Source organism: Zootoca vivipara, chromosome 6 (genome assembly GCF_965207765.1).
Source record: "Zootoca vivipara chromosome 6, rZooViv2.hap1.1, whole genome shotgun sequence".
Lineage (NCBI taxonomy): Eukaryota > Metazoa > Chordata > Lepidosauria > Squamata > Lacertidae > Zootoca > Zootoca vivipara.
The window spans coordinates 37,961,473-37,988,518 of NC_142589.1; the positions used below are offsets into that span (position 1 = coordinate 37,961,473).

General features: G+C 44.3%; 1 protein-coding gene across 3 annotated transcripts in view; it reads right to left on the bottom strand.

The window, feature by feature from the left end:
- The window catches only part of ZNF469 (zinc finger protein 469), a 286,053-nt gene that overhangs the window by 159,710 nt on the left and 99,297 nt on the right, over positions 1 to 27,046 (bottom strand). For all 3 annotated transcript variants that reach the window (XM_088670994.1, XM_035118176.3, XM_035118173.3), the window contains one exon: positions 11,943 to 12,009. The gene's annotated coding sequence lies outside the window, so the exon portion shown is untranslated. The remainder of the gene's footprint in view (positions 1 to 11,942; positions 12,010 to 27,046) is intronic.

Here is a 27,046-nt window from a genome sequence, read left to right on the forward strand (position 1 = left end):
GAGGCAGAATTGCTGGAAAATTCTAACTCACAGCCTCAGTGACAACAGTGCACCAGGCCCCTTAATTTATGGCTCGGGAGCAGACCAGGTGAAGAACAACAGCAGCAGCAGCAGCAGCAGCAGGATTCCAGCTCACTGCCCAGCTGCACCACTGGAATAACTCTCTTGTCTTCCAGCTAGGGATGTAAGAAAGCATCATCTCTCATTCTGCCCTGTAGCTGCTGCATGCAGCACTGTTTCTGTTTTGCTGCAGTTCATCTTCCACTCAAAACTATGTTGCTTGTTGCACTCTCTGCTGTCGCAAAATCATGTAACTTACAAGAAGTATGTAATTAAATGCATAAATTATGTTATTCTGCCTCATTTGTTTCAATGCAAAGGAAATACAGTGCAAATGGGGGGTGGGCATAGTCCATTATGTATCATCCATGAACTGAAAGCAACAAGAACGAATACCGACCATATTCACTGGATTGATATCTGTTTTGGGCATGGGATGAATTAGTCAATGTCGGCAATTTCCTCCCCTGTTTTTGCTTTCACTGAAATTCTTCTACATCCCTCCTTCCAGATTCCCTGCCCCTGAGATGGGCATGGGCCACTCTGCTACATGTAGCTGGGAGGAGGATGTGTGCAAATGGTGCTCTGACATCTTCCCATAAACAGGCAACCTGAAGGATTTGGAAGGAAAACGGCGACAAATTCCAGAAATCCTGTTCTTCTCGATTCTGATCTGCTCCCCATCCCCTTCTCCACCTTGCCTGTCTCTTCCTGCCATCTCCCTTTCAAGCACTTAATGCTGCTTCGGCATGGATCAGACTTTTCCAGAGCCATTTCAATGCACGTCAGTCAGAATACAAAGGGGATTAATTAAGGCTCTCTGGCCACTGCCAAAGGCTTGGCCTGGCCCTTTAAAAATAAAACAATTAATGTCACTCTTTCATATTCGGCTCCCTTCAGGCAGGTGCTCACCTTGCCAAAGAAAACAAATGGAGCCCCCCTTCTCCAAAAGATCCGCCGGTGACTTCACTCGACGGCTGCCATTGGTCTGGCAGCGAGTCGAGGTCTCAGTGCTGCCAAACGCCATATGCCGAGCTGCTGTTGAGTTGACTTAAATGGGAACTAATCACGCTAATGAAGGTTTATGCCCCAAAGGGTATGAATTAACTTTTTGGGAGACAGTGATAGAGAGTAGAGGCAAAGGGGCAGCTGTCCAACAGTTTGCAAAGCTTTTGGCAGGGCTAGGAATAGTGATTTACAGTGGACTACCAACACAGGAGTACGAAATGTTAAACAGATGACGTGGAATCATAGAATAGTAGAGTTGGAAGAGACCCTGAGAGTCACCTAGTCTAACTCCTTGCTATGCAGGAATCTCAACTAAAGCATCTATGACAAATGACCATCCAACCTGTGTCTGAAAACTTCCAAGGAATGAGAGTCCACCACCTTCTGGGGAAGTCCGTTCCACTGCCAAACAGCTCTTACAGTCAGAAAGTTCTTGGTGATGTTTAATTGGAATCTCCTTTCTTGTAACTTGAAGCCATTGGTTCATGTCCCTAGTTTCCAGATCAGAAGGAAACAAGCTTTCTGCATCTTCCATGTGACTGCTCTTTAGATAGTTGAAGATATCTATTGTATATCCTCTCAATCACTTCTTTTCCAGGCTACAGATACCTCACTTCCTCAACTATTCCTCATCAAGCTTGGTTTCCAGATCATCTTGGTCACCCTCCTTTGCACACATTCCAACTTGTCAATATCCTTCTAAAAATTATGGTGCCCAGAACAGGACACAGTACTCCTGGTGTGGCCTGACCAAGGCAGAATGGAATAGTACTATGACTTCCCTTGGTTGAGATGCAGTCTACATTTTTCTGCCACTGCATCACGCTGTTGTCTCTTGTTAAGCTTGTGGTCTACTAAGACCCCTAGATCCTTTTTATATGTACTATTGGCAAGCCAGGTGTCCCCCATCTTATATTGGTGCAGCTAGTTCTAAGAGTAGAACCTGACATTTGTCCCTATTGAAATACATGTTGTTGGTGTGGGTCCAGTTCTCCAGTCTGTTAAGGTCATCTTGAATCCCAATTCTGTCTTCTGCAGCATTAGCCACCCTTCCCAGTCAACTGCAAATTTGATGAGTATGCCCTCAATTCCTTCATCTAAGTAGTTTATAAAGAAGTGTGTGCACATACCGTAAAATGCATTCAACAGTGGGTCCCACTTGCAAGTTTTGACTTTTCTTTGTGTACTTAGAACCTTGTGCAGCAGACATGCTGCAATATCCCCACAACCAATTTTAGTTTGGGGGTTAAGATTATGGGATGGATGCTCAGCCTTCTGGTGAGGTAGCTGGTGGGCTTCTGCCTCTGCCCCCAAGCACTGTAGAAAACCTATCACAAAAATTATAACGGGGGGTGAGGTTTGACCTGTGGCCCTCCAGATGCTGTTGGACTCAAATTCCCAGCAGCATGGCCAAGCATCAGGGATGGTGGGAAATGTAGTCCAACAGCATCCCCTGGAGAGCCACAGGTCCACCATGCTTGCTTCAAGAGACAGTCATCCTGATGTACTATTGTTCTGAGGCATTGTGGGAAATTTAAATAGCAGCTGCCCAGCTCTTTGGGGCACCAGGGCCCCTGTCCATAGCTGTCAAGTCCCTTTTTTTAAAGGGAAATTCCCTTATGCTGAATAGGCTTCCTCGCAAGAAAAGGGAAGACTTGACAGCTATGCCCCTGTCAATTGCCCAAGGATGTTACATGGTGACTCGGGGCTGGTTCTGTGGCTACTGTGGAGGGAGGAAAGAAAATAAGCCAGGCCACCAAGGTGGGGGTGGGGCTTTCTCAGTACAGTGGCCAGCTCTCTTCGCAAAATGCCACAGCTGACTGGATGAGTAGACACTCAAGAAATCTTGAAATAAACGGTAAATTGCAAGAACTCAGGCCAGAAGAAAATGGATTTCAAATAAATCTTCACAAGGTTTTATTTGTGTGATGAGGAGTTCAAATAGGAATCAATCCCAGTATTGAAGGCAAATAAAGATAAATTCCAGTAAAAATCAGTTTCGACTATTCTTCGTCAGCAAAGATTCACAGGTCAAAGTGTACCGAACATACACAGGTCAAAGTGTACCAAACATAAATTTACCGTTTATTTCTGGACTTTCCCAAGAACTCCAATTTCTACTGCAACTCAAGAAATCTTGCCTGCCAAAGAGTTTCCAAATGCCAAATAACACATTAGTCCTCTTGCTGGTGAGCACTGGCCAGACATGATTGTCTCATCTTGACCAAACTCTCCACAATGACATTGTTCCAGAATGGCATCAGCCTTTGAGAGAAACCTCAGCATTCTTGGGCAGTCAACAAAAACTCAGCACATGCAATACCTAATGCTAGCATATATTTTATACTCCGTTTTCCTATGAATCATTTTCCATCCTTCCTGTCTGTCTCAAAAAGAAAAAAAAGAAGAAAGAGTGTTTGTTTATCTACTGAGGAGCATGTCAATGACTTTATTGACTGCAAGCTCTGAGACTCAGGCTAAAGGATCTCTGGCCCTTTCTAGAGCTGCCCTCCATAAGCAAATCCACGTGGCCCCATTGAAAAGGAAAGCCTCTGTAATTCCATTCTTGCTTAACAGGCTCTTATGTCACAGAAGGGTGGGGCCAGTGTCTGTATAAGATGAAATGTTTGGGGAATGGGAGAGCTTTATTGTTTTGAGCAAAGCATGCAGGGCTAATTTTGTTTGATTCTGAGAATTACTCCCCTTCAGCTACAAGGAGTTTGGAGAACAGAGCCTACATTTCATAGGAAGGTGGTACTTGATCACAACTCTCCATAAATAAACATGTGCAGCCATGTTTAATGCAAGCCAAAAAGCATAAAATTTGCTGCTCAAAGCCTGACTTCTTATTCCAGTTCACCAAGGGTAGACTAAATCATGCAAATTGCGTGATGTTACTTAATTTGGGCTGCAAGTTGCATAACTATCTGGGCACACTATGGCTGTTTAAAATCAGGGTTTGCGTTGGCACTTTTGCTGCAAGAGAGCCAGTTTGGTACAGCCACCACCAGGCACAGCCCTGCAGTTTAGCACATCACCATTAACTCACGTTTATGGTGTTTTTGTGGTAGTAATACAGAAAACAACCATCCTGCACATGGGAGCAACTCGTTGAGGGTCAAAGATCAGCATTGTTTCAGAAGTCTTGGAAGGGCTACCAGGGGTCCTCCCAGTGAGAAGATCAGAAATCAGTGGCTACTGGTCATGATGCCTGTGGTTTGCGTCTATTGTTGGATGCAGTGTGCCTCTGAATACTACAATCACAACTCAGAACCTACTAATGGGGTATCTGGGAGGTCACTGTGAGAACAGGATGCTGGACTAGATGAGCCATTGGTCTGATCCAGCCAGTAGGCCCTTCTTGTGTTCATATGGGAGCATCCTTGCATCATCTCCAGTGAAATCAGAGGATGCTTTTCAAACACACTACTCCACTATCTGGAGCCATCCACCAAACAGCCCATTTCAAGAACCTCCTGAGGCAATGGCACATCCTAGCTAGCCCAACTGGGCCACTGGGGTGACATCACAGCAAATATATGTAACAGGTGTCCCGTGAAGGCACTCACATCACATGCATGGCCTGCTGGTTTTCACCTTGATTTCGAAACTCCTCATTTCAAAAAGAGGCTCAATTGAAAACCTATTTGTCAAGGCAGTATTGGGCTTGATAAATCAAATCTGTAACAGGGCCCCTTCCCTGCTCTCACTCTCTCCCCCCCCCCTCTCTCCTTCCTATGTCATTTCCTTTCAGGAGACAAAGCCAAGAATGTGCAGATCTGGTTACCTGCACTAGCAGCAGTTTCCTCCCCGATGCCTGGAGATATTTTTAGTACCTGAGCTTAATGACATGACTGCAATGCAGGCTCCAGCAGACCAGACAAAGGGAAATTGCTCGGTGGGGATGGAAATGTTACTAGAAGTAGCAATGAATGATTAGTAGTCATCCTTTTCTGCACTCTATGCCAGGCATCCCCAAACTCAGCCCTCCAGATGTTTTTTGACTACAATTCCCATCATCCTTGACCAGTGCTCCTGTTAGCTAGGGATGATGGGAGTTGTAGTCCCAAAACATCTGGAGGGCTGAGTTTGGGCATGCCTGCTCTATGCTGTTGGTGTTTGCACCAGCAGAACCTATATCCAGATAGCACAATGAGGACTAGAAACTTAAGCCAGGTCTGCTGGAGCCTGCATTGCAGTCATGTCATTAATGCAGGTTGAGAAACTATTGTTGCTGAAGAAAGGGAGAGAATGAATATGGGGATGATGCATCCACAACAGAGTTGTTGTACACTGTTCTTAATTTGTCCAATATTGCATTTTAATATGAATGTTGTTTTTAATCATTGTAACCTTCCCCAGGACCTTAGGGTGAAGGGCAGGTATAAATAGTAATAGTAGCCGTAATAATAATAATAATAATAATAATAATAATAATAATAATAATAAGTTTTTTAAGCATATAAGTGCTTCTTTTTAAAATAAGCATTAAAAAGATATGTTGCCTGATTTGTCAGATGCACCTCTTAAATTGTTTTAAAATGGCTTTTAAGAGATTAATTGAAGTCATCAATCAGTTAAAGGGTACACCTCTTTTTTGTGTCTTTACAAAGTAGTGGGGCCAGAAAGTATATATGGGAGGCAGGATCATCATGACCTCTCTTGCAAAACTACTCATTCTTTCTGCTGGGAAAAGACTCAGGATAGGCAAGCCCATGTGATGGCTTGCAGCATCTGCAGGTCTCTCTGTCAAACAAAGGAGGCCTCTTTCCAACAAATCTATTCTTTTATTTTCCTTTGGCACATCTGCTGTTTCCGTACCCTTTTCCAAAACCCCAATACTAATGCAACGTGAAAACTATTAGTTTATCAAAAGGAAGAACGAAATTCTCCGGGACAATCTGGAGCAAGCAGATGTAATGATGATCCTTACAAGTGTGCTGTCCAAAGGAAAATTGCTCCATAAAAAGCTTACTCAAGGCCAGCGAGGTAATGCTAAAATCATGTTTCTCGTCCTCTCCAATTCCCACTTAGTTCTCGTGATTCAGGGCTCAGATAAAGGGCATGAAAACCTGGTGACAAGGCGCTCTTCAGAAATAGCCTTTCTAGTTTCCTAGAAATAACACTAATACCAGCATTATGGACAAATGCTGTGTAACATTCCTTCTGCACTTGCAAGGAATCAGTCTTTTGTCATGGTAGCAGCTATTCTCCGGAACTCCCTGCCCATTAATATGAGGTAGCCAACTTCATTGTGCTGTTTTCGATGCCTGAAAACTTTTCTGTTCAGGCAAGCCTACTTAGACATGTAACTTTACAATGCATATTTGTTCTGTAGAACTGTTGGTTGTACCTGTGCTTTGACAGTGTTATTACGTATCCTTGCTTTTAAATGCCAGTTGATTTTATCAACATTTTCTCGTGAACATTTTGTATTATTTTATGCAAACCACTTTGAATGCCACCCTAAACCTGCCATTGTAGGAGTAAGCCCCATTGTATTCAATAGGGCTGACGTCTGAGTAGACATGATTAGGATTGCTCTTTTAGAGGGTTTTTTTTTAAAAAAAAAAGATTAAGCAGCCATGCATGTCTTGTTAAATAAAACAAACAGATAAATAAATGTAATTTGTGACGCTTGTCAGAAGAATAATGTCATTTGAAACACACCACCGACATTTCAGGATAGAATTCCCACAGACCTTTGTTTTAAGGCTACTTATAGTTCCCCGATCAAGATCCACTGAATCAAACCAGCTTCATACTAGCTTGATTAGGTGGCTTCAAGAAGATTTTATAAGTCACTTTGGAATGGTCTCGCTTGTTCCCTGAATCTTAGGTTGGCAACCTGATGGACACCCACTGCTGACTAGAAAAGGAGGTCACAGACTGACAGTGTGAAGGTACCATTGGTTTGCTTATCACTGTTGTTAGAACCTCACCTTTCCATTATAAAGCCCCTCAAGGATGCTTACAACAAAAAATTAAACTGACCATGGAAAAAACCAAAGAACCAGAATGAAAGAAAACAGTTGCTCCATAAAAGCAGCAGAATGAAGCCAGTGAAAGCCATAAGGTGAAGACGAAGCCATTTTAATTGCTACAGAGACACTGATGGGAACATCTTTAAACTCGCCTGGTAAAGGGGCAGGACCCTTTAATGGACTTAGGCAAGGGTCCCCAAACTAAGGCCCAGGGGCCGGATGTGGCCCAATCACCTTCTAAATCCGGCCTGTGGACAGTCCGGGAATCAGCATGTTTTTACATGAGTAGAATGTTTCCTTTTATTTAAAATGCATCTGTGGGTTATTTGTGGGGCCTGCCTGGTGTTTTTACATGAGTAAAATGTGCTCTTTTATTAAAAATGCATCTCTGGGTTAATTGTGGGGCATAGGAATTCATTCATATATTTTTTTCAAAATATAGTCCGCCCCCCCCCCAAGGTCTGAGGGACAGTGGACCAGCCCCCTGCTGAAAAAGTTTGCTGATCCCTGGACTTAGGTCTCTCTTTCAATTTTTACAGAGTGTAATAAGGTATGGCTTTTGTCTTATGTAACATCTCATCCTAGGTAGGTTTTTTATGGTTGGAAACTCTTGCCTTAATTGCCCTCACTTCTAGATGACTGAGAACGCAATAAAGTCTATTCCTGTATAATAATATCCTAACAAGGAGATCTTGCTGGATCAGGCCAACCAGATGCCTCTGGGAAACCCACAAGCAGGACCTGAGCACAAGAGCCCTCTCCCCTTCTGTGGTTTCCAGCAACTGGCATTCAGAAGCGTTGCAGCCTCCAGCCATGGGCTTCTTGCTGAAGTCTCACCCATCATTTATATGTTTTCCTTTTCTCTTGGTTCACTTGTTTCCTTCCAGAAGACCCTCTTCTCCATTTCAGACCCAGGGCTCGTTTTCCACTCTTCTGTTTTCCTAGAGTCGCTTCCAACCACTCCATCTTTATGCAATTCTCTGTGCTAGACTCAGCTTTCCTCTGTCTGCAAGGGAGGGAACATCTAAATATATATGTCTACAAGCGATTATGGAGCTATAAACTGTGAGAATCCCTATTAATGAGAGGAGCAGAGAGCAAGAGAAAGTAACCCCAGATGAAACTTGTGGGGGAGGGGGAGCCTTGCAGGGTGTTGCACTTGTTGTTGCTTAAATGGTGCAGTCAAATGCCTTCATTTCAGTATATTTGTTAATAATTTCATTATTTGCAGCGCCCATGTGCTCTTTATTACCCTCCATTTTCCGATATTAAAAAGACATCTGAGGCGTGTTAGGCTGTTTGTACAGGGTCCATCTTTAGTTTCATGGAATTTCCTGGCTGGCACCCAGCCTTGCCGGCACACCAGCCTTGAATGGCTTTTAAAAAAGCAGCACCAAACCATAAAGCAATCTGAGACACATACGCACACACATATATCTTGTAGAATAATGAAATGAAGATATTGGAAACCCCTTTGGCTCCAACGACAGTGCCTTCCTGTCTTTTTGGCTCAGCGGTAGAGCACACGGCTTGCATGAGGAAGTCCTGAGTTCAAAGTTTACCCACCTATCAGCCAATCACCCATTCCCACCACCCTTCTGAGTAATGCCCCTCCCCACCCTCTCACTATATATGTGACTTCTGTTTCAGTGTATCTGAAGAAGTGTGCATGCACACGAAAGCTCATACCAATGACAAACTTAGTTGGTCTCTAAGGTGCTACTGGGAGGGTTTTTTTATTTTGTTTCGACTACTGATATTTCTATAATTTCCCGGCTCCTCTGGTGGGCCCTTTTTATAAATTGGGATGATGATCACATCTTTCCATATTTGGACTACAGCAGACCAACACGGCTACCTACCTGTAACTTTATAATTTGCTTAGGGAATCAATCCTGACTGTAAAGCAGGGTAGAAACCAAAGAAACTTATTGCAATGTACACATCAGTGCCTCAGCCTCTCTGTCTGTTACACGATGAACACGATCACACACACACATACACCCCACTACAAATGCATACATTCCCTCCAGGTCAACTGCCTTTGGGGTATAGAAGCTACAAAATCCAGGACACTGGTTAATCCTAGCTAAAAACAGGATTATTATTATTTTTAAAAAACATTATTCTAATTTGCTGCAAAATTCAAATTGAAAAACAATGCCAAAATGAAATGGTAATAAACATTGAACCTGAGGAACACATTCAAAAAATCCACCCATTACAGTCTGCCTGGCTTAGTATTATGTTATAGTTTTTGGTTTCAGATTCTAAAAATGGCAGCCAGACATTGTAAAATTTACTGGATCCTTTTGCAAGACTATTTTAGTTGGCTGGTGGCTTCCTGTATTTTGCCCTTCTTAAGTGGCACATATTGCTTTTCCATAGCATTTTTTTTTTAAAAAAAAATGCATCATGGTGCAATTGAGCTGGTACAGTTAAATGGAAGAAATAAATTGCAGGAGTTAGAAGTTGGCAGGAGATGCCAGGATCTGTGTGTGGAGCTGCCCCATGTAGTAAGCCTTGGAACTGCAGATAGAAGCTGTGTATATAGTACCCTTTACTCTGGCTCCATTGCACACCCATCGCTGGTATGTGAAACCAAGTACACATAGGCATCCCTATAGTTTCTTGAGAAATACTTCTGAAGAGTTTCCCCCCACACCATCTTCCACCAGATTTGAAAACACAAGAGTTAAACTGGGGTTTCTTACAGTTCTAACATCTGTTGCACATGAAGGAGCAACAGCATATGCATGGATGATGGCTTCATTGAACAGGAAATCAATGAATTGAATCTAACCTGACCACAAATGGTGGGAATTAAGCTAGCAAGCACAGTCCCCACAGGCAGCTGCTGTAGCACTTGGGAGATAGTGGAGGTCTGAAGGGAGACCCATCTAGCTCTGCAACCTGTTCTCACAGTAGCAACTAGATGCCCATGGGAAACCTGCAAGCAGGAACTGAACACAAGAGCACTCCCCCTTCCCGTGGTTTCCAGCAACTGGTATTTAGAAGCATTGCTGCCTCCAACTGTGAAGGCAGAGCATAGCCATCATGACTAGTAGCCATTGATAGCCTTCTTCTCCATGAATTTGTCTAATCCTCTTTTAAAGCCATTCAAATTGGTGGCCATCACTGCCTCCTGTGGGAGTGAGTTCCACAGCTTAACTATGCACCGTGTGAAGAAGGGCTTTCTTTTATCTGTCCTCCTGAATATTCCAACATTCAGCTCCATTGGATTTCCACAAGTTCTAGTGTTATGAGAAACAGAGAAAATAAATTATCTGTACACTTTCTTCATGCCATGTATAATTTTACAAACTTCTATCATGTCACCTCTCACTCGCCTTTTCCCTAAACTAAAAAGTACCAAATGCCTGGAGGTGGCAAAAAGATGGTGTAGTAGAAACGCTGATCTTGGTCCATCAAGGGCCAAGGCGAACAAGCAGCAGGCAGAGCCCATATGTTCTCTGAAGCTGGATATGGATTGACCAGCCTATTCTCAATCTGCATCTCTTTTACATGCATGCATCCGTCAATCTCTTCTGTCCCATTTTTCTGCATTTATCAGCTTCTTTACAAAAAAAATCCTTGTAAAGATTCACATTTAAATGCACACAGACATGTTCTCTTGAAATAGGTTTCAGAACAAATTTTATTTCAAAAGATTATTTTAAAAATAAATAAATATATTTATTAGATTCTGTATACAAATATACATTCCAAACTGTGCTGGAACAATCAGGATGTGCAAATGCTGCTTAATAGTTTAAGTTCTGATCTGCACACTAGTCTGGGAGATGCACATCAACCCTGTTCATAAGCAATCCACAAAGATTTAATTCCTCTGGTTCAACACTATACAAAGTAGTAAGGAGATAACAGAACCTTCAGCAGATGACAGAAAAAGAGACGGCTGCTAACGCTGGTCCACAACCAACAATCCTAACTCCTGCTGCCAACCGCCCAAGCTGGATGGATGATGCACAAAACAAGCAATGCCATGAAACAGAACACCCAAGCTATGGCAGCCAACCCATTGCTCAGTGCCTTCAAGGAGGAAGGGACAAAGTTGACAATTTCAGATTTGCTCAGTTTTTAATTTCTCCATTCGAAACTCTATGCATTCCTACGCATCTTCATAGGCATTTTTCTTAACATATCCATTTTTGTAATATATACATTTCTGCAAAGAATTTCCCCAAATACAGTATGCCAATACACCCATTGTTGTGTGCACTTCCCTCCAATGTACACATTTTTCATAGGCGTTTTTGGGTTGAAGAACTGGATTGCAAAATTCGGAGAAGTGTGAATTTTGAAGGATAACAGAATTTGGATCTTGTAAACTGTGAATTGCGTAGGTTTGCATTAAGATGTGAACTGGATTAATTTATCTCCCCCTGCCTCTCCACCTTTCCTACCTTCAAGGCACCTTCCTAGTGGCACCTTCCTGCCTACCCACATTTACATACCACAATGACACGCCATCCCGAGGCTTTATTAACGGGCACAGCCTGATGTACATTGCTGATGGAAGTCAGGTTCACAACTCCCATATCTGGGCAGAAGCACAAATCACACACAGGATCAGAGCCCATGAGACATACTGAATCCGAAAATCTGAGTCTCGTGTCTCCAGTCAGTTCTGAATACCATATATGAATAGTCAGCTTCCATCTCTATCACTCCATTAACACAATTTGCATATTGCCTTTGGTTCTGAATATATTTATTTCTGCAACCAAATAATTTTATCTAATAGGTATGACCAGAGAACTGGTATTTTTATCCCCTTTCGCACTTGATCTCCACTCCCAAGTGAAATAAATAACTGAAACAGTGTAGTTAATAGAAACGATTCACATAGTGATGTTTTGTGCTTACCTTTAAAAGTTGTCAGCAGCTAGCAAGAAATGTTTAAATGCCTGGATTTGCATGTGTTCTGGGACATCTGTGAAAAGAAGAAGAAGAATGTTTTAAAAGATAGGAAATGTATAGTTCGCTGGGCACAAAAATATGTTTTGATAGACAATAGTTCTGCTAACAGGCAATGGGTTGTTGCAGGGCCGTCGTAAGCATATCTGGGGCCCTGGGGCCATGGTGCGAAGATCCCTCCGCCCCCCCCCCCTGTTTCCCAGCACGGCTGTCTGGTGGGCGCCGCGCGCAGCGCGGCACCCTGCGCCACCCAGCCTTGCCGTAGGGCCAACCCTACGTTGTTGAAGAGAGCTGAAGCTACGGTATTTTAAGAGCAAATCACTGCTTGCAGCATGGTGGGCAGCCATTACATTTTCACCTCGGGTAAACAGAACTTGCAGGGTTTCGCATTGCTTCAAAAACCATGAACCTCCTCATGGGCTAAGATAACCTTCAAAAGCCTGGTTAGAAGTCCCAATGCCAAAACAGATTCAGCTGGCGAGAACGTAAGATGGGACCTTTTCTGTGGCAACACCCTGCTGTGAGATCAACCCCATCCCTGAAGGCCTTTAGGCGAGCACTGAAAAGATGCCTCCTATGCGGCATTTTATGCGTTGAGTGAAGGTTTTATCGCTGCTCCTTTTGATTCATGGGTTTCAATTCATGTTCCTTGGTGGTGTTTGGCTTGGTTATTTTGTGTAAACAGCTTTGGGGGCCCTTGTTGGGACTAATAGGCGGTATAGAAGTCTTCCCCCCCCCAATAAATAAATGTAAACCTGCAAGACCTTCAGCCAGTATTAGTCACAGAGAATAGCCATAGTCTAAACCAGGCACCCCCAAACTCCAGCCCTCCAGATGTTCTGGACTACAATTCCCATCATCCCTGACCACTGGTCCTGTTAGCTAGGGATCATGAGAGTTGTAGGGCAAAACATCTGGAGGGCCGCAGTTTGGGGATGCCTGGTCTAAACGGTCCACTGATCTGACTCAGGTTAACTCTGGGCTGGCCCAAAGAATTTTGCTGCATGCGTCAAACAAAGGCCAGGGTGCCACCTTGAGGTTGTTGAACCTTCTTTAAATATCCTCAAATGGCAGCAGACTAGCCCTCAGCAGGCTAGAGGGTGCAGGACAACTTTCATGCAGCAGATCCCAAGACAGGGCCAGCATCAGCAGTTGGCATTGCTGGGCCCCTGCCAATGCCCACAACTCTGCAGAGGGGCCATGGCTGACCCCCAGACTCTGCTGCTGCTTCTTTTCCACCTACTTAGGAACATAGGGAGCTGCAGTACAGAGGCAGCCCAGTATTGCCTACACTGACTGGCACCAGCTCTCCAGGGTTTCAAGCAGGGGATATTTCCCAGCCTAACTGGGCATGCCATTGGGGACTGAGCCTGAGGCCTGAAGAAAGGAAGCCTCCACCATCCCCTTCTCTTGCACTCTCCTTCCATATGGTTGTGTGCATTGGGCCCAGAGGAAGGGGCCAAGCAAAAGGGCAAGGAGGATATTGGTCCGCTCACAAAGGGGAAGGACCAACTGGAAGCTCCTTGCCCAAGGGCCCCCCAGAAGAGTCCAAACTGGGTGGCAGTGGAAGAAATCACATGGAAAACAAAACCTGCGAAATCTGCTTAGGTCCCACATTCAAGGTTCCTTGTTGGGATCCTCCCAAAGATAAAGTTGGCTGTGACTTTTAACTGGTGTCTCAGCTGTTGTCCTTACACATCCCCCTTGGGTCCTTATCGCTTTCTGCTAATACTTTGCAGATTTCACTCTTGTCAGAAGCCAACAAGGCTGGAGAAGGAGGGAGCTAGGAGGGCTCTCATACTCTGTTCCGCCTCATGCATCATCCACCAAAGGGTCCCAGCCAAATCTGGTGTCCAGATGGAGGACCTGAGACTGCCAGCACTGAATGAAGTCTAGAAGTGATAAGCAGCAGCGGGAACAGTTGAGGCTGCCAGGCCTAACTGGCAGAGCCAACAACAAACTGCTGCTGCTTTGTAAACTTTGAGAATGGAAGTTATTGACAAAGGCTGATGGGTCTCCCAAGACAAAATCAGACTTCCAAACATCCGATGAGTCCTGGATCCCATTCCAGGCTTCGCAGCTAGAGCACATTTTTTATGAAACGTTGTGGACGAGGAAGATGAAGAAGAAGGAAGCACTTGGGATGCCACAAAAAATGCCTCTCCAATCTCTTCCAAGAGCTGCTGAATTCACAAGGCTTATAAATATCCTTGCCAAGGCCTTTCTTGGAGTGTAAGAATTGCCTGGTCCCTCCCAGTCCCTAGATGAGAGAGCTCTGGTTGAAGACCATTTTGTAGCACATGCTCTTGAACACTGGCTTCCAAGTCGATTCTTCTTGAGACCAGTGTTTTACTTTAAGTGGCCTACACTACAATTTCTGGCCTCCACCATCAGGCAGCTGCCAACAGTGAGTGCTTTATGCTTACAGGTCAATGTTGCCAAGCAGCCCAGATAAGGACACCCAATCAATGCAATTGTACTGCAACACTGATATCAGAACAATGCCATTTCAAGCCTGAGGGACACTTTCCCTTATGGGTTATCTTCCAAGGGCGACATGCCCATGGTGGGCAGGACCAGAAGTCAAAGAGGGCAGAGCAAAAAATGCAGGTTTTGTTGGTGGCAAAATAGAAAAAAGAGGATTCCAAGATCCAGGTTTGGAGCAAGTACTCTTTGGCAAGAAAGCTCCAGCAGAGATTAAATATCACAATATGCAGCAAAGTAAAGCATGGAAATATAAGCAGTTAGACCTTTAAAATGTGCCCTTGTGAGTTCCAAAGCTTCTCTCTTACATAGCATAGAAAAAGACTAAATGTTTGGTAGGTTTAAAAAGTTTTACTTACAAACTCTCCAAATGTCAGAATCATGTGCTTTTTCAACACAACATTCAGAAAAAGTTGCACAGGCAGTAAAACTTGGCTTAGTTACAGGGGTGAAAGTTCCCAAATTATTGGTATAGGAACACAAGAGAATCTTGTAAGAGCCATGTGGACTGAGCTTGGAGCAACCAGCTCAGACCTCTTTACACACTGAGCTTCTCAGGTAGACTGAAGGGGAGCAATAGGCTTGATTACCCAAGGTGAGGCAGAGAGGAATCTTACTCTATGGCATTAACCCCTTCACACATTAATTAGGCTTAAGCATATTGGTTATTTGTGACTGGTTATCCCCCCCCCCAAAAAAATCACCTGCTTACGGAAGGCTGGTTCCTACACACACTTGACATACCGCTCTCTATCTTGCATCTGGGCGAGCAAGAGGCATGGTTTAAAGGCCATAGCCATAGCTCAGTGGTAGAGCATCTGCCTTGCAAGCAGAAGGTCCCAGGTTCGATCCCCAATGGCATCTCCATGTAGGGCTTGGAGAGACTTCTGCCTGAAATCCTGGAGAGCTGCTGCTGCCAGTCAGTGCAGAGGATATTGAGCTAGATCAGGCACCCCCAAACTGCGGCCCTCCAGGTGTTTTGGCCTACAACTCCCATGATCCCTAGCTAACAGGACCAGTGGTCAGGGATGATGGGAATTGTAGTCCAAAACATCTGGAGGGCCGAAGTTTGGGGATGCCTAAGCTAGATGGACCTGACTTGGTATAAGGCAGCTTCCTATGTTCCTAAGAGGCATGATCAGAGTTCAAAGACACATTCCAGTTGGACAAAAACACTTGAAGTATGAAGCAAGGGCCATTGATGGATTTGGCCTGGGAAGAGTTCCACTACTGCTCTCTACCCACCTCCTTAAGTCTACTATCTCCCTAGTCTTGGCAATGAAGATGCAGCCCTACAAGGTCTACAAGGGTAAGGTGACAGAGTCAGTGGTCCTGGCAAACCAAATTGCCTCCTCATCTGAAAGCAGCCACCAGTCAGCTCAACAAAGCAGAAAAAAGGTGAAAAGCTACTCAGGGTAAGTTCTTCCCACCCCCAATAATTAATCTTATCATCATTGCTATTGCTTCTAGAGAACATTCTCTGGATTCCCCCCCCCCCACACGCACACACCAGTTGCTTTTGGTTTAGAAGTGAACAAGCCAGGGACCAAATTTGCCCCCTGCTTCCCCCCCCCCATTCCAGTTGCATCTGTAGGAAGGTGTTAGATGGAACCTAGAGGGCAGACAGAGAAGGCTTCAGAAGAGCTTGGAGAAGGTGGGACAATGATGACTAAAGAGTCACTCATCACCTCACATCTGAAAAGGCAGAGCACTAGCCAAAGGAATAGGAGAAACCAAGGCCACTGCTGGCCAAGGAATTTTCCTGGTGCTGGGAGACTGCCTCCTCCAAGCAAAGAGCCACCCTGGCAATGACCTGCTTTCTTCTGAAACACAGACTCTGCATGCTTGGCTCATGCATTCAATAGCCACCCCCTTTCTTCTCAAATTGGAGCGCGTCCAAAGACTGCAAGATGTGGGCCCAAAACAAGATGTGGGGTTTTTGCTTCACTAGCCATGTGCTTTATCGGGAAAGTCAAAGTGAAAGACAGGTTGTCTGTCACTCTCTCTGTCAAGTTTCCCTGGCAGAAAAGGTAGGAATAGCTGCATGAAATCTGAGTCAAAATATCAGCTCATTCAGCTGAGATCTGTATCATTATTGTTACTACTACTACTACTACTACTACTACTACTACTACTACTACTACTGTAAGAAGGTTCACAAACATCATGTCAGTGTGGCTTTCCAAAACAAGGAATTGACAACCAGCTGGCTGGGGCTGATGGGAGTTGTAGTCTTAAAATGTCTAGAGGGCACCAGGTTGGCAAAAGCTGATGTGTGGGGGGGGGAGAGAGAGAGAGAGAGAAAATGAACGACTCCATTAGATCCCCCAATAGGCAGACTAAGCTCATGGTTAGAGCCACTGCAAAGCAGGGACACCACACACACACACACACACACACACACACACACACACGAGAAAGAGTTTGATTTTTTTTCCATAAAAACTCAACAAGATCAAAGTAGTCACCATGAGGAAAATCAGAACTTCATTAGCCTTCTTTTCACACTCCTTTCCACATTTTTCCTGTTCTCCTTTTTATTAAGTACCCCCACCTAAACCACAGGGGCATCCTACTGAAATAATGTGAGGAAATCTGATCTTGTCATGTGTTTCAGTAGATTTATGTTTTGTCTGTTAAAATTTTATTGCATGGTTTAATCTTGTTTTTATTTTGAATTGCATATGGGAGGCACCATAATCTTTCTAGTGCTTAAGGGCGTCTAAAGGTCTTAATCTGGGCGTGGGCCAGGAATGCCTGGATTTGACCAACTCCTCAGTGTTGCTGGTGGTGCAGAAATCCGTTGAAAGGTCCTGTTCCCTTAGCTCCTCCTCTTGAGGAGATTCCAGATTCTAAGTTTTGGCAGGACTGAATCCTGACAACTAAATGGATCTTTATTCTGACCCAGCAGGGCAGCTGACATTTCAACCAATAGAATTCAAAAGCAAAAGTACACACAGGAAAATTACAGATCTGTCATTTTCTTATTAGTAATCAGAGAACTGGATTGGGAGGGGAGGCAAATTCCCAATTATGGCTATTAGTTTTAGTGGAGCTGCTAAACAAATTGTTGAGATCCCCCCCCCCCAAAAAAAGAAAAAAATCTGCTTTTGTGGTCTCCCCTGCACACAGTTCATTTAATTTTATTTACAGCTGTAATGACAGAAGTCTGAAAGTTTCACTACCAAACTCAAGGACAAGCATTTGACACAAAACGATGTTTTCACCATTTGAGGTTTCTGATTCTTCACCACAACGCAAAGTACAAATTCTGGCTTACACAGAAAGATTTAAACAATAATAATAATTCCAAAACATAGATGTGTCAAAAAGATCAGGAGCGCTGATTCAGCTGTTTTTCAATACCCTGGGATGTTGAGCAGTGAAGCTGAAAGGCAGTTAAAATGATGTAAGGAAATGCATAAATAAACAAAAGAGGTAGGTGGAAAATACACAAACTGTGATTTATCTGTTCATTTGTGGGTTGTTGCCCCCCCCCCCCGCCTCCCCCTGCCGCGGCTATGTGGGAACCTGTCCATCAAGCAGAGCTAAGCAGCCCTGGAAGTCTCTCTCTTTGGTGATCACTTGTAGCCGAGTAAGATTGTCTTCCATAAACACAGTTTTAACAATGAGTCCGTAAGTGACTGTGGAGGCCAATTCTGGATCCACATGTCCTTCCACAGTGGGGACATTGGTTTCCGGGCAGGAGTTGATCACAGTGTGGATTTGCCAAGTGCGCCTTCCTCTTAGCACATTTCTCCCTTGCGTCCTGAGATCGAGTGTCTTCAAAGCCCATGACACCTTTGGTAGAGGCGGTTTTCCAATTGGAGTGCTCGCAGGCCAGTGTTTCCCAGTTGTCGGTGTTTATACTACATTTTTAAAGATTTGCCTTGAGACAGTCTTTAAACCTCTTTTGTTGACCACCAGCATTACGCTCAGGGCCGTCTTAAGCATATCGGGCGCCCGGGCGCCGTGGTGCGAAGATCGCTCCAGCGTACCCCACCCCCCCACCCCATTTCCCACCGCGGCTGTCTGTAGGGCACGGCCGGCGCCACCCAACCTTGCCTTAGAGCTGGCCCTGGTTACGCTTTTCATTTTTAAGTTTGGAAGAGAGTAGTTGCTTTGGAAGACGATCATCAGGCATCCGCACAACATGACCAGTCCAACAAAGTTGATGTTGTAGAATCATTGCTTCAACACTGGTGATCTTTGCTTCTTCCAGTACACTGATATCAGTTCACCTGTCTTCCCAAGCCCTGGGAGTATACTTGAGCTGGAAAGCAAAGCTATCCAGTTAAACTGCGGAACTTGCACCCACAGAAGGCAGTGATGGCCATCAATTTTAAAAGAGGATTATACAAATTCATGGAGAAGGCTATCAATGGCTATTATCCATGGTGGCTATGCTCTGACTCCAAGGTTGGAGGCAGCGACACTTCTGAATGCCAGTTTGCTAAAAACCACAGGAGAGAAGAGCGCACCTGCTTGCAGGTTTTCCAGAGGCATCTGCTTGGCCACTGTGAGAACAGGATGCAGGATCAAATGAGCCACTGGCCTCATCTAGCATGCTCTTCTTAAGTAAGATCTTAACAGGACCCCTAGAAAGTCTGCATGGCAGTGGTGGCTGTTGCCTATTAGAACTGGTACGGCAGGAGGCAGAGAGTTCACAGTAGATAGAAGCAGAGCCAACAACAGGCAGAGCCAGCTAATTCTAGTCTTGCCTCATCCTCCTCTCTGCAGAGTTTTATGGTGGCAATTCTGACACTCAGGAGTAGCCCCTTTCGGCTGGTTACAAGTAAAGAAGCAGGTTGGTAGGGGCTAGCTGGGGGCAGATTAAGTTTGCTTAAACTCACTGTAATGGACCAGCGGTTGCATGGCAACGCAAGCCCCATTCACACATTACTCGCATGTAAGGCATTGACATGTTTACATGGGGGTGAGGCCGTGCTCCTAGCTTCACCTCTAATGTCGCACCTCCTTCCTTCAACAATGTGTTGCCCACGGTTGTCTGAACCGAAAGCCCAAATTATGAGCACCTGCTCACATGTAGGGACTGTGCATGACCAAGACGCCACGTTTTGAAACACCTCTCCAAACACAACATCGCCAAAGAATCCATTTGCTGAACAGGCCTCTGGAGTCCGTTTGCAGGGAGGACAATTATCCTCACCGCCACTTGCGAGGCCTTTGCTGTGATTGCTTATTTTTGTAGCAAAGGGATGTGCCTGCCGGGTGTTAATGAGGCATATTTCAGCAATCACGCAACCACTCTTATAATATGCCTGGCGTTTGCTAAATTTTATTGGTTACCTAATTAGTATAGAGCCTACTGGGAATAAGATTTACAAGCTGGAAACTGATTCAGAGAAAGCAGATGGGAAGGGTCAGGAGGAAGAAAATGCAGTTTCTGCGTTTTTATTTTTCATAGGTGCTTAAAGTTTGTGCTGCAGTGACAATTCCGTGGCAATTTTCCAGCCTTTTTTTGCCCATTCATGCTCATATTGTGAGAAGCTGCTTCAGACCAAGCCAGACTATTGGGTTCACCTAGCTCTGTACTGGCAACACAGCCTGGCAAGTGGCAACGGCTCTCCTGGATTTCAGGCAGCACAAGACATAAATTTAGAATTTGAGAACTCTGAGCCCAGGAATTTGTTCTGAGTCCCAGATCTGAGCAGAACTTCCAGTCAAAACTTCACTCCTGGTTACCCCAACCTCTCTTCATTTCAGAGCATACATTTTTTGGGGGGGGGGTTCATATTGTTGCTACTATTTCTTAAACCGAAATCCTTGCCAAGCAGTTGCAAATCAGCCAGAGTAAATCCGGATGTACCTTTTGCCTACCTCAGTGATACTCACCTTCCATATCTCAGCTTGTGAGGTACAGAGTTGAGCCTCCAGTGATGATCTCAGGGCACTGGGTTGGTATGTATAGAAATAGGTGACTTTTCAGAGCATAGATGCCAATCCCCTGGGGCCCTGGGTACCTGAGCACCCACAAAATTCCCCATGAAGGGGCTGGGCACCCACAAATTTTGGTGCCAGGGCCATGCACACTGCATGGCACCCATAGCCCCGGACACCCACTGTCACGGGGCGAAGTTGGCACTCCTGATTCTGTCACAATTGGACCAGAAACAGATTGGGAGCCAGTGAGAATGAGCAAGTACAGGCATATATAATATGACCCAAACAACTAGAACCAGTTTCTAGTCAAGGAGCCATATCCTGTACTCACTGCAATTTCTGGATCATCTTCAAAGACAGCTCCATCTTCAATTCATTATGCTGATCAAAACAAGAGTCAACCTTCTTCATGAGCAAAGCATGTGCTCTGAGATATAGTTTTTTTTCAATGCAAATTTATTAAAGAAGAAAACAAAAAGAACGGAGAAAGAGAGAAACACAAGGGGGCGGGGGGCTCCCATTACCAATACATTAAGCACCAGTACATTCGTTTACACATACAAATCAAGGCTGGAGCTAGACCAGTGATGGGCAACCTTTTGAGCTTGGTGTGTCAAAATTCGCCAAAAAACTGAGCATAACTTGGGTGGTGTGTCACTTTGAGAGAAAAAAAACATAATTTCACGATATTTATAGTTTAAATAACAAAAATGTATAATATATAACTGTATTTAATAAACCAAAAACTAATTATTTGACCAAACCAAACCAAAAAACCCTTATTTATCACAAAGTGCCCAGAGTTGTTGAGTTTTTTGGGGGGAGCTGCTGACCAAAGTTTTGGGGAGGTGCAAAAGTTGCTTTGCTTTTTTGGGGGGGGGATGCCCCAAAGCTGCTGCACTTTTTTGGGGGGAAAGAGAACAGAAATAAATGACGAATAATACCTTTGCTGGAACTAACACGCAGCACTGACATGGTCTGCCAAAGCGCCAGAAAAACAGCACAGAAAGGGTTAAAAAACCAATCTCTGGCTACCAGCAACAACAACAACAAAAAAGGATCCGATTTTTTTTTAATAATTTTTATTAATTTTTAGAAAAAGAAAACACATACAAAGTATACAACATAAACTCTGTCCCTTCATTTTCCCTCCACCCACAAGCCCACCTCTGCCACCAGTGAGCCCCATGGGTATTGGGGAACAAAGGGGTCCATTTTAAGCTGGGTTTGACCTCCCCCCTCCTTCCTCCCCCCTCATCCCCCCCCCTGCCACTGAGAGGACAAAGGCGGAGGATCTCTGGGGATTGGCTTATCCCCCAGCTATTTCTTCACTGTACTGGAAAAAAAGAAAAACAAAGAAAAAAGGAGATAAAAAAAAGCAAAAATATGAAAAGGGGAAAAAAGGGAAGGAAAAAAAAAGGAAAAAGGAAAAATATTAATGGCTTCCACGACTCTCCTCCTCCTGGATTTCCCAACCTCTTTACATAGTTATGGCGGGTTTTCTAATCCAATTCAGAATCTTATTCTTATAATATTAACACAATCCTCCTCCTTCTTCATGCTGTCCCCCTCTGAGCCCCCCCTGCCACTGGGGTAGCCCGATGAGTCCAGCAGTCAAAAGGTTCCATTTTTGTGTCTGGGTTTCCCTCCACCCTTCCCTCTCCCCTCAAGGCACCCCCTGCCACTGGGTACCAAGAGTAAGAAGGGGGAGACAGGCAGTTTTCCACCCAAACACCTGATCACCAAAATTATTCAAAAACAAACTCTAAGCCTATTTCCTCAGCCATTCTTTTTACTCCCTCCAGAAAGCTCTTAACCTTAAACTATAAAAATCTCTCCTTCCCCCTCCCCCCAATGTCCCTCCTCCCAATTGGATCAGCATATCCTTTAACAGGCCAAGATTCCGACACCGTTGTTCATAAACCAAAAACAGTACGTTAAACTAAAATTTTTACCCCACACCAATTCTTTCCCACATCCACTTCCAGACCTCTGCTCCTCCCTCTTTCTGCCTTTCCCTCCCTTCACTAACACCATTCAACATTTCAGTCTCTCCAGGATTTTCACTTCCATCAATCTTCTCTTCACTTTGCTTCTCCTTGTCGGCCTCATCTCTCTGTTCTGATCTTTGTTTTTCATCATCCAACACATATTTTTTATAGTCTGAATCAGTCTCCAAATTGTCCTCAAATTGTTGCTCCTCACACACAATCTCATAATCAAAATTGTCCTCTAAATCTTGCTCTTGCACCTCATTCTCCTTTTCTATTGGATTGAAACATTGCCTTTCCTTGTAGATATCTTCCCATGTTTGTAGATAACCCAGCACAGCTTCCTGGAAAGCTCGAGAGAATTTTGTTTTCATAGTTCACTTGACCACAGGCAGACCAGAGATAAGGGCAGAAGGGTACTGGAAAATTCCTCTCTACCACGTTTTCGGCTCCATCTTGGCTGTTCTTATCCTTTGTCTTTAACCTCATCAGATTTCAAATTTACAGTCCGCTTAAATCCTTTTAAGACCTTTTGAATCAATTTTTCCAATTCACAGGAATAAAATCGTCTTTCTTAGCCCTTTAACAATTTGACAGCTTTTGACAGCTGTCAAAACGTCCTCCCCCTTGTTGCTGCTGAACCTCAAGGGGCAACGACACCGGGGGGCTGGGGAGGTTTGGAAAAGTCTTTCTTTCTCTCGGGTCTGCAATCTTGAAAGAAGTTTTCCCTTTTCGGCTTGGGAATATTTAATGCGCCTCCCGATTGTCCATTTGGAAGAGATTGGCTTCCGTTACTTTAGAATCTCTTCCTATCTTCAAATTTAAAATTTTTAAGATCCAAATAGAGATTTGACTTACTTTGAAGAAGTCTTTTATTGCCTTCTTTTATTGCCTTTTATTGCCTTTTATTGCCTTGGAAGAATCCGCCGCTTGCAGGCTGAGGACTCGGAGCTTCACTTCAAGGAGGTAAGATGAAACCCAAAAATGGCTCCCGCGACTCCACTCCGCTGGCTCTCGATTGCTCTACTGAGCTCTCGGGCAGCAGAGGATTCGTGTTCGGAGCAAACAGCTGGGCACTATGTCACCGGGACTCTCTACCCGGTGTTTTTTCGGGGAGTCCGCTCGCTCTGCGGACTTCCCCCCCCCTCCACGAAGCCAGGGACTTCAGAGCACGAAGTCCCTGCGTCCAACTTCACCAGCGCGACGAATTGGAAGCAAAAAAAAAAAAAAGGATCCGGTTTTAACAGCGGAGACAAGCTGTAGCGTGAGGAGGAGCGGGAGAACAAATGGGGGGGCAACAACAGCGCGAAAGGGCCGATGGGCGCGTGCCAGCAGTGAGGGCTCTGCGTGTCACGTCTGACACGCGTGTCATAGGTTCGCCATCACTGATCTAGACACATCAAAGAAGCGTTTCAGTTTAAAGCATAAATTTAAACAGGGAAAACAGGTAGAGAATAACGGGATTCCACATTGCCATCTAGTGGCACAATGTTATATCGCATATACAACGCATATAAATCACTTTTTCTTTGCCAGTCTAGCTGAGTCCCAATATATGCCATCCAAATGTCCAAACAGGTTTCCAAAGAAAGTTGGTGTTTAACTTTAATTTTAATTTTTTTAAAAGCATGTTCAAATGCAGCCAGGGTGTTAAGGTCTTCAAACCCCTGTTCTGGTTACAGGTAGGTAGCCGTGTTGGTCTGGATCGAAGTAAAATAAAAAAAATTCCTTCAGTAGCACCTTAAAGACCAACTAAGTTTTTATTTTGGTATGAGCTTTCGTGTGCATGCACACTTCTTCAGATACCTGAAGAAGTGTGCATGCACACGAAAGCTCATACCAAAATAAAAACTTAGTTGGTCTTTAAGGTGCTACTGAAGGAATTTTTTTTATTTTACTTCAAACCCCTGTGTAATAAATAGTGTGTATTTATCCTTTCAGGCTTGAAGTCTCTTAACAACCATAAGGACTTACGAAATCCATTTTTGTTGGTTGTCTTCTGAGCTACAGTCTTAAACCCTAAACTCCTGGTCCTCACCACAGACATTATCCTGCTCACTACACAGATCCACAAGGTGCGCTGCACATGTTCCGGGGCTACAAATTACCTGTGCACAGGGATTCCATTTGTGGAGCCCACATGAACACACCAGAAAGGTGCCTCTGGCTTCCATGGGGTTCACTTCCACTTAGCCTGTCTAGGACTTGGGTGTCCATCTCTACTTTACAATTCTATGGGTTTCACAACGGCTACACACAGGTTATTGCAATGTCCATGCTTCTTAAAAAACAGATATGGTACAAAATTATTCTATAGACTGTGCCAACTGTTTTTAGTAAGATCCATCGGCAAACTTTTAGATCACACAGAACATTATTTCAGGCAGGACTAAAAGGTATGTGAACAATACTGGATTCTACTCCCGCCCTGCCCGCCCCCCCCCAATTGATTTAAACTGCACTAACACATATGAGGAGGTTTTTGTGTTGTTGGTTTTAGCATTCCTCACCTACTAATGTAGGGAACGTGATAACAATATAATCCTACTCAGCCACCCCTGTCCAAGCCCATCTGGAGTTTCAGTTGCTTAGTAATATTTGATATCAAAAAGATTGCATTTGGCATAAATCTCCTGCAAGGGCAGATGCAGCCAAGATACTGTCCAAAATAAACTATCGACTAATTCATATTGAAAAATTATGATATTGTAAGTGTCACAAGAAAGTGAATGTGTTTATTTTGCATACTCCACACCACTAAGTATGCTGGAGGCTTCTGCTTTGAATTATAATTGAAAATAATAAAAGTTGAAATGAAAGAGGTGCTGCATGAGAGTTTTCAATAAGAGTTAAGGAGCAGAGCAGCAAACTCTGGTTAAAGGGACACCAGTGGAATACTCTCCACTTAAAGGTACACCTTGGAATTTGTAAGCACAGACCCTGGATATCCGCAGTATTAGAGCTCAATAGCTTTCCCCTGCTCTCCTGAGCCTCAAGCTTTGTCAAAGTGTCCCCCACATATCCAACAGCCTAACAGGCACCAACACAGATTGACCCCTTATACATCAGGGTTCCAGGTGAAACTTTCTCCCATTTTCACACGCTAGGCTTCCCAAACCTCTGAGTTCATTGATGCCTTGATGAGCTTATAAAGTTGCTATCAGCCCCAAACCAAATTCGTAAGAATGTGAAGTCAAGAAATATCAATACATAGTCAACAGTTATTAATCCCCAGTTGCCATTACTAGGAACCATACAATGTAAAGAAAAAATAAGGAATACTGCTGTGTTATGGAATTATCTTATTAAATACAGAGAGTCCTCATTGACAAGGAATGTGCACTTTGTACATGCCCATATGTTTTGCTTCTGAGGCTCAGACTTTTTTGCACTATACAGTCGTATCTTGGTTGACAAACGCCTTGTGACTTGAATGTTTTGGCTCCTAAACGCCACAAACCCACAAGTGAGTGTTCCTTTTTGCAAACATTCTTTGGAACCCAAATGTCCAATGCGGCTTCCGCAGCTTTCGATTGGCTGCAGGAAGCTCCTGCAGCCAATTGGAAGCCACGCCTTCGTTTCTGAATGTTCTGGAAGTCAAACGGACTTTCGGAACTGATTCCGTTCGACTTCCAAGGTACAACTGTATCTTTAAAATGCCTTTTCTATTTCTAGATCCTTTTTGACCCCAAGGTCTACTCTGACTGGAAGCAGCTCTCTAGACCAGGCATCCCCCAAACTGCGGCCCTCCAGATGTTTTGGCCTACAACTCCCATGATCCCTAACTAACAGGACCAGTGGTCGGGGAAGATGGGAATTGTAGTCAAAAACATCTGGAGGGCCGAAGTTTGGGGATGCCTGCTCTAGACTGACCAGCAGAGTGTTACCTCATCATGTCCTACCTGATAGATTTTTTAACTTGGTGATTCCAGGAAATGAGTCTGGGGTCTTCTGCATGCAAAGGAGAGGCTGCCCCACTAAGAAATGGTCCCTCTTTTATCAAGCTAAAAAAAGGGGGGGCACTACCTTGGTATACTGCATTCCCTCAGAATATGCTTAGGTTATTGAGAAAACACGAGAACATTTGCAAATCATTTTTGGAATTTAGCCGGTCTCCCCCGATGGCTGACTGGAATTGTTGAGCACTGTCCATCCCTTAAGATGAGGCTTCAAGTCAGAGATATCAAAACAGCCAGGATTGTAATATCCAAAAGGGAAGCAAGACGATGCCAAAGTCTTTCTCTTGACAAAGGACAGCCATAATCACAGATGAAATGGTTTTTTTTAAGCAGCTGAAGACAACTCCATAAATAAACCAAGATTAGGGCTCTCAGTAACGCCCGCCCCCCAACATTGGTGCAATAATAATAACCAGACTGCAGTGAGAGAATTCTGCACTCCATTAGTGTCCTCCAAACAGCCTGCTATAAACAATGATGAGTCACCCAGCAGAGACGTGCAGAAGTTCTGTTCCTTGCAAGAATCCAGTGCCACCTCATTGACTAGGTCTGTTGCATTGACACCAAGTTTAATATGGGAAAGTTCCACTGAACTAAGAACATAAAAATGTAAGAAGAGCCCGGTCAAAGCCTGGTCCCAGTGAGAGCAGATGCCCCAAAGCAGGATCTGAGCGCAACAGCAACTCTTCCCTCCTGTGGTTTCTGGCAACTGGCA